Source organism: Etheostoma cragini, chromosome 4, assembly GCF_013103735.1.
Source record: "Etheostoma cragini isolate CJK2018 chromosome 4, CSU_Ecrag_1.0, whole genome shotgun sequence".
Taxonomy (NCBI): Eukaryota; Metazoa; Chordata; class Actinopteri; order Perciformes; family Percidae; genus Etheostoma; species Etheostoma cragini.
In genome coordinates, this window is record NC_048410.1 from 23235922 (window position 1) to 23250414 (window position 14493).

At 40.6% G+C, this 14493-nt stretch overlaps 1 long non-coding RNA gene across 1 annotated transcript in view; it reads right to left on the reverse strand.

Moving 5' to 3' along the window:
• LOC117943620 overlaps window positions 1-9988 on the reverse strand; it is a 10869-nt gene extending 881 nt beyond the window's left edge. The window contains exons 1-2 of the long non-coding RNA XR_004656396.1: window positions 9930-9988; window positions 2021-2026 (exon numbers count right to left, since the gene is read on the reverse strand). This is a non-coding gene — a long non-coding RNA (uncharacterized LOC117943620). The remainder of the gene's footprint in view (window positions 1-2020; window positions 2027-9929) is intronic.
• Window positions 9989-14493: the final 4505 nt, after the last annotated feature.

A 14493-nucleotide genomic window follows, 5' to 3' on the forward strand; every position in this document is an offset into this window, starting at 1 on the left:
TGGGCCGAGGCGAGCCGAGGCGGGCCGAGGCGAGCCGAGGCAAGCTGTTACCAGCAGTGGAAAAACGCCATTAGTAGCCGAACATATTTTATGGGGTCCTGCCGTGATGCACAAATTACCCAGCTGTTGTTTTAATCACAGCAATAAACACAACATTAGCTGAAGCGTTATAGTTACACATTCCCACTCCCATCTCGTAAAATACGGATGCCTGGTCAGGTGCCTTTGTCGTTGTTATATGACGCTAAAGGTAATCTTTAGCGTCATATAACACATGCTCGGTCGGGACTATTGGCGTCCCTTTTGACGCTGTTAGGTTAAGGGGGAATAACGGGACAGTAAGGACACACGTAGGACACGAACCCGGCTCGATTGATTGATAGCTGTCCCCTAGAATGAACAGAACTGTGTCTGGGAACTTAGCAATGGTCTGTTATGAAGAAAATAACATATACTTTATAATTCATCCAAGCCATGTAATAACCCAGATTATTGCCTGGAAATAGCTTCAGGTCAGAATCCACATTGACACTTGTACTGTAAGTAAGTTAATGTAGGGCCTGCAGAATTATGCAGAATTTAAAGAAATGACAAAACAAAAAAAACAGAACTGAAAATGTTCCTCCACGCCAAGCAGAACAACTTTAATTCATTCTGGATCACCACTGAAATTGGTTCAATTGGTTTTAATCATTGTTTACAAATGCATGTCGTAATGATCAAATCACTCTGTAACATGACTTAATACATATTTCATAAATCAAAGAGAGCACGCTGGGGTCATCCCTTTAAAGATTATACAAATAGAAGCAAAAAACAACTGCAGCCCATACAGATTACATAATAAATATGTCACACTACAATATAGAATTTTTCAAAATTGGTTTTACTAAATAAACTGCTGTTAAAAGAGATAGGAGAGCCTGACATTACATCAAGGTAAAATCATTCATACAAAAGGACTTTGTAACCAGCAACAACATGGAAATATTTTAATATTGTTTTATCTGTATATATATTTACCTTTACTGGGAATTGATGAAGCACACAAGGCAGACTGTTGGTTTCATTATGTAATGGTGGCAAACATTAACAGTGGTGCTATTGTTAGCCAGAGGTAGCTGGAAGGTTATGGTGCTGGTGTTCTTGGTCTAAAGACTAATCTTTATTTATCTTTAAGGAGAGTTATCTGAATGAAGTGCTGTTTCTTAGCCACCCCCTCTATTTATCTAGTTACATTAACAATGAGAACTCCACAGGAGGCGTTGTGGTGTTAAACACCTTACTCAAGAGCTTTTTCAGGCCATGTTAAGGTCCTTCCTTTCAGTTGAATGGGGGTAGTGCGTTAAGGCTGTGGCGGGGGGTGGCCCAGGGCTAGTCTTTATCGATGACAATTCATTTCCGGGATAGTTCAGGTGGTGCTGGAAATTACGCTGGATGTCCCTCAATTCGGCTGGATATCCGTCCCCTTCCACTTTCTTTGTGTTGTAATTCTAACCTCCGGTGGATTTCTGAGGACTATGGTTAACTGCTCCTCAGATCTCTGGAGGTTAAATCCAGACAGCAAGCTAGACTGTCTGTCCAATCTGAGTTTCTGTTGCACGACTAAAACTACTTTCAACCATACACATCCCAATGGACTAGCCAGACATTCATCCGCAGCGCTGTGGAGGAAGTTCTGCTAATGCGAGACTACCGCAGGGGGGTTAGGGTTAGAAAAAAAAAACACAGCGTGCCAATAGTCAACGTTGATATATTGTAACTAGGGCTGTTAGTAGTAACGCCTTAATCGTTATACGATAAAGCAAACGCGTACAAAACGAACAAGAACCGAACAAAACGCGTTCATTTTTTTTTAATCGCATTGTAATGGCAACAGCCGTGGCCACACAACCAGCTTAAGAGCAGTAACCTCATGCACTTATGTTTTTCCTTAGGATTAGTTTATGTGCTTTTTTTTCATACACATCATACATTTGTTGCAAAGATTTATTCAGTTACAAATAACTCACAAGACAACTGGTTCCTATAGTTGCTCACACAGAAGTCTCTTAGGGAGCGCGCACCGTTAGTTACTTTTGGATGGCCATTCTGTTGCATAACTATTTGTTTTGAGTTTACTGGTGTTTGAGTCCACATCCAGGAGTGATCCGGGAGGTCTGCTGGCTTAAAGGGGTGGTGCTTGGAGAAGGAGCAGCTTTATAGGGAAGGTGGCCTAATTGGACACTACCAATGCTTGTTATGTTCGGGGAGGGAAGCTTTACTCTCTCCATAGATATTCTGGGGTTTAGAATTATGCACTATTGAGTGTTTTTGATGAGTTAAGGATGAGTACAATTTAATTTAATTTGGAATAATTTTTTAGGTATGTTTATTGTGTTTATGTAGTAGTGTCATTGTTAGTCTCCCCCTGTGTGTCAAAATTCGTCGGATCAGCCAATTCCATTGTGTAAGTCCCCTTTGTTTCTTTGGTAGCGGGTCAGAAGAATTTTTTGTTCTTCTTTTTTGAGTCTCTTATGTTAAGAGCTTTAATTACTTTCTGTTTATTTGACCTCTTTTACGGGTCCAAAAACTTTATTTTTATTTTGTTGTAATGATTACATTACATGGCAAATAAAAGCCCTTACTTTTGAACCCCCCTTGTGACTCCTCTTCCTTAACAACTTGGTCCCTCACACGCATGCCACGCACCCATTTATTAATGTAGTATACACTTCACTCAGCTTTGCGTCGTGCCTAACAAAGCCTCTTATCTGTTAGCTAAGGGGCTAAAATCACTAGAATCTACAGCGTCTTGGGGCTAGGCTACCATTTTGACCCTTTACCTGTACTTCATCATGAAGCTGCCATACGTCTTTTCTTTCCACATCTTACTTCTGCAGGCATAATAGAGAAAGACAGCCGCAACACAATTCTAACGGGGCTTTTATTTTCCAAAACTTTCGGTTGGCTCAGTAGACAAGTCGAAAGCCTTACGCATAGCACAGTTAACGTGACACAGGTTGATGCTAGCGGACTCAAGCAAAGCAATGTTTGGGAGAGTGCTAGTTGCCGACCTGTGGATGAAACCAAACCCCAAAAAGTACTACAGCTCTTGCTCTTGCTCTTGTGGCAACTAACTGCAGACCTGTCAGTATCATAAAAGTCTTAAAGACGTACTACGGTTGGTATGTTCTGATCCGTCCCATTCATTGCAGTTGAGGGGTGCATTGACTCTGGTTGGACTTTGCACTCGTTCACCTCAACGGTTCAACATTTGGAAGAACGACACTATGCTGAAAACATAGGGCTGGGCAATATATCGATGTTATATTGACATTGTGACGTGAGACCAGATATCATCTAAGTGTTGTCTTTTCCTGGTTTTAAAGGCTGCATTACAGTAAAGTGATGTCATATTCTGAACTTACCAGACGGTTGTAACTGTTACAGCAAACTAGTATTTGCCTTTACCAACTTAGTCATTGTATAAACATTACTGGTAATTGTTTATAAAAAATCTCATTGTGTAAATCTTTTTTGAAAGCACCAATAATCAACACTACAACATCACTGCTGTATCAATATCGAGGTTTTTGGTCAAAAATATTCTGATATTTGATTTTCTCCATATCGCCCAGACATGCTGAAACATGTGCCGAGCACTTCAACAAAGTTGCAGAGACGTCAATAAATACCGTAATAAACAAATACAAATCTTAAAGTCTAGTTCATGACGTAACTTTCTTTGCATACTCTTAGATTTTAGCTGGTAAGAATTGCTTTCCATTGTTATGAAATGAAAAATAATAGAATTTTAATCATATGATGAAACATGCGATTAATTTTGATTAACCATAGACATTCAGCGATTAATTACAATAAAAAATATTGTTTGACAGCCCTAACTTTAACATGTAATCTACGTAAGTTACATACACAACTAAGGCTACTTATCTAACTTCACATATGTATGTTACATTACAAACATACTTATTTTAACTTTTTCAAAACCTAACAAAGTAATTTTGTTGCCTGTACCTCACATCCTGCCACGATCTAGCTACGTCCTGCTGTGCCTTGTTATGTCGAACAGTGCCCTGTTATGCCACAAACTACTACAAGAACTACTACAAACTGCTGTTTTTTTGGGACTGTAATTGCCACCCTTCATTCCAACCCCAACCAGCCGTCAGACACCGCCTACCAAGAGCCTGGGTCTGTCCCAGGTTTCTTCCCAAAGGTGAGTTTTTCCTCACCACCGTCGCACTGTTGCTTGCTCTGGAGGAAACTACTAGAACTGTTGGGTCCTTGTAAATTCTGGAGTGTGGTCTATCTGTATAGTGTCTTGAGATAACTCTTGTTATGAATTGATACTATAAATAAAATTTAATTGAATTGAACTGAAAATACCTGCCCTGCACATGGACAAAAAGATGTCAAAGTAATACCCAGAGCGTTGAAAACCTGATGGAAAGACGTTGTGAAGAGTTGGGAGTGAGAATGTATGTGACACTCTCCACTCTTTGGCTTTTATGCTTTACACAAGATTTTGAATCCTGCTTTTTAGGATTTGCTGCTCCCATTCAGCCATATGACCATTCATTCATGGAAAGACATTTCTTTTTGGAGTCGGCTTTGTGCCTGTGATATTGAAACAGAAAAGGAAACAGGAAACTGTCATCTAAAAAACGTATGCTGCAGCATTATATGCTTCATTGGATTTCTCATCTTTTAGTGTGTTGTTTAGTTTTGTGTGTGTGTGTGGTAGATGTATGAAGTACAAAAACACATTTAACTCCACATGGAGCTTTCTCTCACACAAACGGCATTTTTTGTCAATGTGCGCCCCATGGGTGTTGCCTGAGCAAGCACAGCCCATTGACTTGTTTGAATTTGGTTTACTAATCCCAACAGAGTGGGCCAGCTGGAACAGGCAGAGGAGCTGCCGCACTGGTCAGCATGAGAAACAGTTTACGTTTTTTTAGAAATCAAATCATTCAACCCTATTCCAGCCATCATACCACAAGAGTCCAATTTTGATTTTAAGATAGGATATTTTGCAGCCTTTTCATGTTGTCTCCTTCACATCTAGTGTGTAGATTTCTTCCTGACAGCTTAATTGAGCTCTTATTCCCTCAGGATCTGCTTTAACTGTCAGATCAAATCTACATTTCACACTTTTTATTTGTTTTATAAGACACAACAGGGTATCAGAATCTCGTGTGATTATTCCATGTAAAGGAATGCTAATATGACTAATTGGCAGCCTCACTCTCTAAAACCGTCTTGATTTCTCCTTGTGGTTGACCATCAGCCATCCAGCACTTAGGATACCGCTGTGCAGTAGCAGGTCAGTAGTGGTCTGTGGTCTTCTCCTCTGATTCAGGAAGCAATGTGGCGAGGGAGCCTGGGAGTATAAGCGCTGAATAACTGGTTTCACAATGACTGTCAGCACAGACTGTGTGTGCTTTAAAACTGGTTTCAGTTTGACTGTGTTATTTGCGAATGAGTGACACATACTACAGGCATCTCACATAAGACTTTCACTGCCTGGCTGTCTGTTAACTATTTACAGTAACCACAATTTAGTGTATTTCTTTGGTTGCAGATTAAAGCCGGCTTTGAAGAGCTACAAACAGCTGGAACTTTTTTTAATCCATTTACCTCAAGGAGCATTTTAGGTGACTGTGTTTTGGAACTTTTATCTGCACTTACATTAAATGGACATGGAACTCTCAGTTGTGTTGAAATAAAACAATTCTGGTTAGTGAAAAACTTTTTTTTTTTAAAGGTGAATGAGGGCATACGTCATCTGGCCTGGTCCTACCAGACTCTTGTATATTTAATTTGTCCAGAGAGTCTGGCCTCTCTCCATAGACAAGTGTTAACTTCCTTGAAGGTGGGTACTCTATGGTAGTGATGGCCAAATGAAGCTGTGTGAACCAGTGTCTTTGTTTTCTGAGTCCACTAGATGGCGCTCTTGGTTTTAAGAGATAGGCTTAAGGCATTGCAATTCAGTGTATTCTTAACCCTTTGTTGAACAGTGAGTGCCAACTAGTGGGCTCAGAAAATAAAGACACTGGTTCACAAAGCTTTATTTGATCATCACTACTCGGTTGAAGTTTAAACCTATTGGATCTGGCCAGAGCTACTCTGGATTTGCCTCAACCAATCACTAACGTTTGGTTGTGAATTATGTCCTGAGCATGTGCAAAAGAGGGGAGACCGACAAGGCTTATATTTAGCATTAGCAATGCTAGTATTGGCCTCATAGCGGTAGCCTAAGCCAACTCCTTCACTACTAACGGAGCGAGCTGGAAAATTACACCTTTCCCAAACCCCCTGGGGAAGAGGGCCACAACATCATGGCCACCAACCAAAGATTGTTCTGCTCGTGCTTTAACTTTTGAACATTCGGCAGCGTTGCCGCAACGGATCGAATGGCTTCGCTCGCATCTTTCTCCGCCGCCATTACGGAACTACAACTCAAGCTAGTGCACCACCTCAACGTCATCGTTCTCAGCCACTCTCTCGGTTCACTGATAGGACCCCCAAAAACTTTGGTGGAGAAAACCCAAGACTACACCGCGAGTACTGAAGCTAAGTGAAAATTTAGTGGAAGTATGTAGGAGGACCAAGCCAGGCTAAAAGTCAACTGCCATAAATTAAATTCTGACAGAGACAGGCCTTAGGCCACAGGATTCCACTACATTCTCTCTCTCTCACCAGTTTGTCCTCCCTTACTACATATTGGGAATACCTAGTATTATAGTATAGTATAGCATGGTATTTGCCTAATCTGTGTATTTTCTACTTGTACTCTAGTCTGAAAGGGTTTCATGTGAGTTTCCATGGCTACAGTGACACATGCACGCACACACACACACACACACACACACACACAGAGAGAGCAGGGTCAGTTAAGAGCCATGGGAGGTCGGTGTCACAGAACTGCTGACTCCTTTTGTTCCAGATCATTGAGCCTGACACTCAATTGTGTCTCTATTTCATTGTGTGTGTTTGTTTGTTTGAGTGTGTGTGTGTTTCTGTGTGTGTGTGTGTCTGTGTGTGTGTGTGTGCGTGTTACAAAAGAGATATAAGAGTTGACATATTAGTTAGCTGGGATGTGTCAGCAAAAGATAATGAAGTGTTCATCTAGATGTATTTTTTGTCTTGCTCTCTGATTACCCCCCCTCTTTCTCTCTCTCTGTCATAACAAAGTGGGTCTCTATCTCTCTCTCTCTCTCACTCTGCTTGGCTAATGTCCCTGTCTGTTTCCTCCCTGCTGGGATCAAGAATAATTGTTACCCCATGTTTACCATGTTTGTACCCTTATTATCAATTAATCCAATTATTACTCCTTGTTTGGTGCATTAAATATTTCAGAAAACAGTGAAAAATGTGCATACCAATTTCCCAGAGCCAAAAGTTGACGTCATCACCAAATATCTTGTTTTTTCCAAGTAACAGTTCAAAACTCAAAGACATTTAATTTATTATAATGCAATAGACAGAAAAGCTTGTTTTTGCAAGTACTTTAAAGTCATGAAACTATAAAAAACAGTCCAGTTATACAGTAAAAATAACACGAGACAAAAGCGGAATACAACATGGAAACCTGATAAGAAGCCCGTATGTTTTTGTGACTCAGGTTGTATTGAGAGCTGCCAAAATGTTGTAACATTAAAAAAATGAAGGTTAAAAAATGACGGCTTAGACACAAAGTTTTTGAAAATGTGTGCTGCAACATAATAAATGTTTAGAGGAAAGAAACACAACAAAAATGCCCGAAATACAAACAGGCATTTACAGTTTTTATTCTCAACTTTGGTTTTTAAATGTTGTCAGTGTTTTTAGCACCGACCTCTAACACATGAACAAGTGAAGCGTGAGTTGCGATTGTTTTGTCCAGCATTTCTGTTCAGTTTGAAATTCACATTGTGAAGTCTGACTCGATTCCACTGGAGCTACAAGAAAATGTGATTAAAATAAAGTGTAGTGCAAAGTTTGGTGTGAAATCTTCAGCAGATCTCTCGCTCTCCCGCCTCAGTTCCATTTAATTAATCAACACAAGTCTTTTGCTCTCTCGATCTGTCTTTTCGGAGACATTGGGCATGTCCTGGCATGTCCACTGGTCTGCAGACTAACCCCCATGATGTGAAAAGGTATAGAACAGATTTGTTATGCATGATTCCCTCCACTAATCCACTAGTCTCCATCTGATTGTCAAGCAACATTTTTAAGAGAACTTCTAAAATGTCACAGAAAAAAAAAGAAAACGCGAATTAGAAGCATGTCTATCAACTAGTTTAGGGCGAATAAACTAGACTGAGTTGATGTTAAGCATGGTTGTAGATTGCAAACTGGCTTGTTAAACCAAAGAGTTTAGAAGTTCTTTGGCTAAATGGAGAGAGATAGATTTGTACAGGTGGGCCACCTGTGCAGAATACAGGCTTGTGGCAGAGATCTTGGGTGTCAGTAGCTAAGTTTCCATCCACTTCTCAATTAAATTATCTGAAGTTTGGTCAAAAAAACGCATGCAAACAAAGCTAGAGAAAGTGTGTTTCCATCCAACTGCCTTAAAGCGAAAAAAGACCTGTGCGTAATGACATCACATACTGTTTTGCGATCAAATTGGTATATTGGATTTATTTGAGACATTTGAAGGTGTTTCCATTCAATTTCGCACAACATTCAATGATTCACTGATGCACTCCTAAATCAATTCAGCTGTTAATAATATGATGCACCTAATAAATTAGAAATGATCATCCTGTGTATAACTGTCGCATATCTGAACCTAGTCACCTGATTGTTATATATCTTAGCGTAAATCCTTTCATGAAGACCTCACCCTTAATCAATACCTCGAATCAACTGTTGGAGGCGTTCACCTGCGTTCAACTCCTGCTAAACCAATCAGATTTGTTACACAAATGGCAAGGGCCAATCACAGAGGCACAACCCTGCTTTGAATAATTGTTTTCTCCCTGTTGTTGCAGGCAAAGAGTGCACCCTTCAACCCCCCCCCCCTTCCAACTCCAGTCCTCTACTCCAGCTGCCCGGTCCGGAGTCTCCTTCGATCTGGTCTTCAGACTCCTTCGTCACCACCACAGGTGTCTTGATTCCATCGGGGGTCTGATGATTTTCTACCCCTATATATAGATATACGAAAGATTCGTATAGAATGGAATCTAATTGCCAAAGACTTTCTACATTTTATTGAGCTGTACAATGAATCTTATTTGCATGTCTGCAAACATGTCTCTTCTGAGATGAGCAATATTGCACAAGTTGTAATAGTGCTTATGTGCCAGCTGACAGTGACATATCAAGCTATAATAAGAAAACAACAACGCTATCAACACATCGCTATGATGATGCAGATGCAACTTGCCTTATATTGTCCCTCCGAACCGCTGCAAGACAACTCTTTTTTGAGACATGTCTAGCTGTTTGAGTGCCTTCCATTTATTCTGCAGGATGTCCCACGGCTTGTCCTAACCTTTGTCGGCCATTTCCTTCACGAGTTCCTGATAAATTAAATTCAAAAATTCTCTCGTCTCCTCGTCCGTCCACTTCCAGCTGTCTTTGTGACAGACGCCAAGTGTGCAAACAGAGCAGAAATACTAGTTAAAACTTCTTCTTCTTCATTTTGTGGCAGATTGCAATCATAAAATGACCTAAAACGTAATCGCAATTCATTATTTATTCTGCAAATAACGTTGAGCGTATTTCCTTTTGAGATATTCATGAAATTTCAATTTTATTTTTCATTCGATATAATAATAATAATAATAAAAAAAATTATTTATAATGCACTTTATATTTGCAAAAATCTCAAAGTGCTACATGGTCAAAAATTAAGTGATAAAATAAAACACATGATAAAATAAAACACATATCACTTAACAATGTGTGGATGGAAACATAGCTAGTGAGGCAACAGTTCACCGCTGTGTATACGCGGTGTGGAGGGCCATACCAGTCTGGCTGTGGAACCAATTCGTCATTATACCCGACAGCACACCGCGACTCCACTACACACTTTGTGCCACACCCTCCTCAATGTCGCTGTGGAAGGTCTGGCAAGTGAGACTGGGACAGATCTGATACAGACTTTGAGAAAAATGATTTAGTAATAAATGCCATTACTGTGATTATTTTAATAGTAACTTTTTTAGTAATGTGTCGTTGATTATGTGATAATTTACAACGGTTGAACGTGTTACTGTCAGGGCTGCTGGTTGCTGCTGACACTGATATTTTGCAGAACTGCCACACAGGAGCTGACACCAGCTGATATATCACATATATATGTGCAGGCCAGTTATGTGTGTGTGTGTGTGTGTGTGTGTGTGTGTGTGTGTGTGTGTGTAGGAGTTGGATGGTGCGTGTTCTTGCCTGTGTGCACGTTTCTGTACATGTACTGCAGTCAATGTGCTCATCGGTCTGCTCTACGTGTGTGTGTTTGTGTGTGTGTGTGTGTGTCTCTATGTTGCAAGCTTAGCTCTTTTTGACGTTTATACAGTAATTGATGTGCAGGGCGTGCACGTCAATGCTTGCTCCTCCGCTACACTCACTGTCACATACATTCACTTCCCTGCACTCCCATCTCTTAGGCTCTGTGCAGTCATTTGGGGAAAAAAAGAGCTTTTTCCAAACATTTTAGAAATCCAACAAAGGGTGCGTACTGGCGGGGAAATCTGTGTGTGTGTGTGGGAGGGGGGTTGCACCAAGTCAGGTAAATTCAGTAAATTAGGTTCAGGTCAGTAAGAACTCCTCGAAAGCCATGAGCAAGTAGGAATAGAGAAAGAAAGAGCAAAAGAGGAGGGGTCCCTTCATCCAGGAAGGACAGACAAGCAATACAAGTCATCTGAACAGAACAGACAGAAGTAACACATGTAACATACAACAAGAATTTATAATTTTTCAAGTTTTAATTAGTGACATTATACAGTAACTGTTAAATGGGTGCTGATTCCCGGTACTCATACCACCCTCATATGTCCCTCAGCGCCCATTCAAAACAACCCCAACATGGCCCTGATTCGATTTGAATGTGTGTTACAACTTGTCTCACACATTCTTTGAGTTTTCCAAACTGAAAAATGACATTAACAAGCAAGCTAGGAAATATGGTTCTACAGCATGTCATCAAAGTGTTTGGGAAGGTCAGAGAAAAGACATGGGATTTTTAAAACTGAAAAAAAGAAAATCCAGATATACATGCAGGAAACCAAGCCTGACTTCAGTCTCCTGCTAATTTATTTGCAGCAGAAACATTCATGGCTGTGCTACTGTTTGAGTTATGTTTAGAAACGTAAAGAATGAATGCAACTAATGCAGAGCCACAAGCTCCACACTTACACTGTGGTGAATTGTTAAAGGATGTTAATAGCTCCTCTTAACAGAATTTTAAAGTCAGAGCATGAACATTAGCAAGGTGACTCCTAGTCTTCATTCATTTGGGGCCCTAGTACAGTGCCCGTTCCAAACAGGCTTGATAGCTTGGCCTGTGGTATTGCTTCTTGAATTGTTTGCATACCACACTGTACAGTCCCTCCAAGATTCTGCTGACTTTTTTTGAGATTGTAGCAGCCCAAAATGCCTGAAAAATTGCAATAAAAGTTGCGCTGTTGGTTTTTTTAAAAACAAAAAACTGAAACAATCTTTGAACACGTTCCACCAAAACAGGTTCCTTCCTGAGGCTATTTTGCAGAGGCGCCGTTTCTCTGTCCCGTGCTTAGCGACGCCCAGGATGATTGTGATAGTCTTAAAGAAATGCCAAAATACCAGAGTAAGCTTTTCTCCCATCCCAGAATGCTGTGTGGACTTGCCATTCCCTCCGCCGCAGCGCTCTGCAAGATACAAAGCTAATTAAGACTGTCAATTCCACAAACCTATCTCTGTATCTCTCAGGATGGCTATGTTAATAAACGGTGTAGTCTGGCGAAGCTTGAGTGTACACTGTATTACATATTTGAAGTAAGTCAGTGTAAAGTTTCTTTTTCAATGACATGAATTCATTTCATTCTTGTTAATTATGGATTTTATTTAGATGCATCTGCCTGTTTCACCACTGGTTTGTTGAGACTTCTGCTGTTTTTGTCTCAGAGATATACAGTAGTTGCTGTTAGAAAGTAGCTGATTATATCTCTAACTTGGAATTATCATTAGGAGGCGACAGGAATGATGTTTCCACATGTGGCGGCTTGTAATTATAGTTTGGGAAGTTTAAGCACCCAGTTATTTTAACCACAATAAAACAACAATTTGAGTACTTAACAACTAAAGCAACTATAGGAGTTTTAGCCACCATGAAATCAACTGTATTCTTTACATAACGTCTCATCCAACAACGTTTGCCTGGTGCTGGCCAGGTAGTGTACAGTGGGTTTATCATTAGTTGGTTGCTGAAAACAGCTGCTGCCGCTGCTGCTGGAAACAGCGTTGATAAGAGCAGAATCTTCAGGCAAGAAAACCAAAAATTATGAAAGAAAACAAGCTATAACCTACTACAGTTACACACACACATTCACGACATTTCTAAGATGGCGGCGCGGCTCCATGCCTGTTTAACAGCTTTGCATTATACTCTAAGCACAATGATAATATAGTTATATCTACAGTTGGTCATTCTCTGTGCGGTTGTCACTGCGAGTGACTCCTTTCTCGACTCGTTAAATCCATTTTTGATATGTAAAGTGAATCTTTAACACCAGTGAGAGCCAATACACCGACCAATTTCTTGCTAACTCCGTAGCAGTTTAAACACTAAGGGCCCTATCTTGCACCCAACGCAGCACGGCGCGAAACCCGACGCAGGTGTCTTTGCTATTTTAAGACCGGCGCAGTTGTTAATTTCCCGTCCAGCGCCCACGTCGTTGAATATAGCAAGTCCACCTGCAACCATCTTTGCCCCCATGGGCATGCTGGTCTTACAGCATGTAAGTATTCTCCTTAGGGGAACCAATAAAAGTACTTTGATTTTACAGGGAGGTGTGTTCAGGTGCATTCAGGTGCATCAGCAGAAATTGATCGCACCATTGAACAACAAAAGCCTGGTCTAAAGTCAGGAACACAGCTATTCAATGTTCATTTCAGCGTGCTTGTTACACACCCACACACAGACACACACACACGGAAACGCAGCAGCACACACACATGCAAAATATTACAAATAAAAATAGTATGATGCAAATCCGCCATCATAACAGCAATGTGCCAAGGTACACTTGCGCCTGGCTGTTAAAGAGAGTGGGAGATGACACTCTGATTGGTTTATTGCATGTTATGACCAAAACACACCTATAAAACAAGTACCTCTCTTTCTAACGATGTATCCGGCGCAGACCCATTTTCCCCTCAGTCGAACTAGCAAAAGTGGATTTGGACACGCCCTAAATGCAGCTGCGCCATGCGCTCCACGACGTACTCTTGGATTGTTAAAATTGGGCCCTAAACCTCACATTATATTTCATTTAAGTCCATAAAGTCATGAGATACTACATGACGTAAATCTGTTATCATGTCATGTGTCCATGTCCTTCCCTTGTCTTAACAAACTGATTGTTTTTACACTCAAACTGCAGGTGTGAAGTCATCTGTTAATACAGACACCCTATGTAATGTTAACAGAACCGTGTGCATGGAGTATATCAGGATCCTAACCCTCCAAAGTCAGCTGTGTCACAACCCTAACCCTAACCCGACACAAAACTAGGTGGTATAATGTAATATTGAATATCTCCAGATCAATACAGTGTAACTTACTTTGTTTTTGTTTTTTGAAGCAGAGAAATGCACCATTTTAACAAGATTTTCTAGCAATTGTAGTCCGTCCAGAAGCTTTATTTAAACTATCATGGAATTACAGTGTCTTTGTAACTAAGAAATCAGGAATCCAAAAATCAACTCACAAATCTCTTTTTTGCTCCGACACCTTTCAATTCAGCTTTAGGTTGACTTCAGCTGTGTAGCCGTTAGCTCCAGCTTTCTAACAATGTATTTGGTGTCTTTGTAGCCTTTCCAGAAGCTTAGTAATCTGACCGGGAAGACAGGGACTTTTCAGAGATTTGGTGACTCTGACGAGTAATTCCAAAGCGATCAATCCATCTGAACTGTTATTTACTTTACTCATCGTTCTGTATAAAGATAATATTCATACTGTCCTCCAATCGCCCAAGATCCAAAATGGTGCTGACTGGTCCGGTCCATGAACAAATTGCGTGCAGTTTGTCCGCCACATGGGGCGTTTGGTCAGCCAATAGAAACCTCTATCAGGATGGACTTGTATTCAGTGAATGTCTATTAGGAAATAGATTAGGAGGACCCCTGGAAGCCTGGAGGCTGAAGTGCCTCAATCAAATGACAGAAACCTCTGACGGGAACCAGGAAAAGAGATCACATTTCTCCTGTTTTAGCTTTCTATGCATTGGCTTCCTGTAAAATTTAGAATAGAATTTAAAATCCTTCTTCTCACCTACAAAGCTCTTCATGGTCAGGCTC